Source organism: Myotis davidii, unplaced genomic scaffold (genome assembly GCF_000327345.1).
Source record: "Myotis davidii unplaced genomic scaffold, ASM32734v1 scaffold106, whole genome shotgun sequence".
Taxonomy (NCBI): domain Eukaryota; kingdom Metazoa; phylum Chordata; class Mammalia; order Chiroptera; family Vespertilionidae; genus Myotis; species Myotis davidii.
The window spans coordinates 1-947 of record NW_006297290.1 but is presented as its reverse complement, the minus strand read 5'-3'; positions in this window follow the sequence as shown (position 1 = coordinate 947).

The following is a 947-nucleotide window of genomic DNA, read 5'->3' as shown; positions in this document are numbered from 1 at the left end:
ATGGGATAAGTTTTATGACCAAATTCCGGAAGGTGGAAAAAACAGTGTCATCTACAGGACTACTCATCCAGAGCACCTTATTATTAAGAAGATTGTCTGCAACACTTGGATTCTGGAAGAAATTCCCATTGGATACTAAGATCTTCATTATGCAAATTTCAAAAAAGTTTTATCTATCTAAGTCTACTCTAGGTCATCTTTCCTTTAATCTTGCCTCTAATTCTTCCCTAGTCTTTAACCAACCAATTAATCCATTAGTCACTGCCCATGAGCCTGTAGATTTGTAAAGCAAGCCATTCTAAATATTCTGTCAATATTTATTTTCTACAGTTTAAGGTGGTAATTGCTTCACTTATATAAAATTAGAAAACTTCCAAATGAATGAAAAACTTCATTTTTCATTGACTTTTATTTTTGGTAATGCTATTTAGTTAAAATCAATTATTTTCTAATAGCAATATAACAACATCTGCATCCTTTGTTAAGTACATACATAATATATGGTGTCAGATGGGCACTAGAATTCTAGGGTGATCACATCATAAATTCTATAAATGCTTAGTCACTATTTTGTAAATCTTTGATATACTGTGTGTTAAAAGTCTCCTCTTCGGATAGTCTTCAGTTAGTAATTCAGGGTGGTTGTTTTCCAATTTAGTGTTATTTCCAATTTCCAATTTGGTTCTGAGAGGAAGTGTGAGAAAGATTCACCTACTCCACCTCCATCTTAAAAAACCCGTATTTACTATTTTTAATCCATGTTTCAGGCTATAATAGTCTCATGTTTAAGTTATCAATACACATTTTTAACCAGTTTCCTGTCCTTTAAACTCTTGCTTTTGTATGTATTCTATGTTTAGCTGCCAGAATTATTTACTAAAGGGAAAATTTGATCTTGTGATTTCCCTTCTTTAAAATTTGAGTAAATAACTTTTGCCTATAAATTA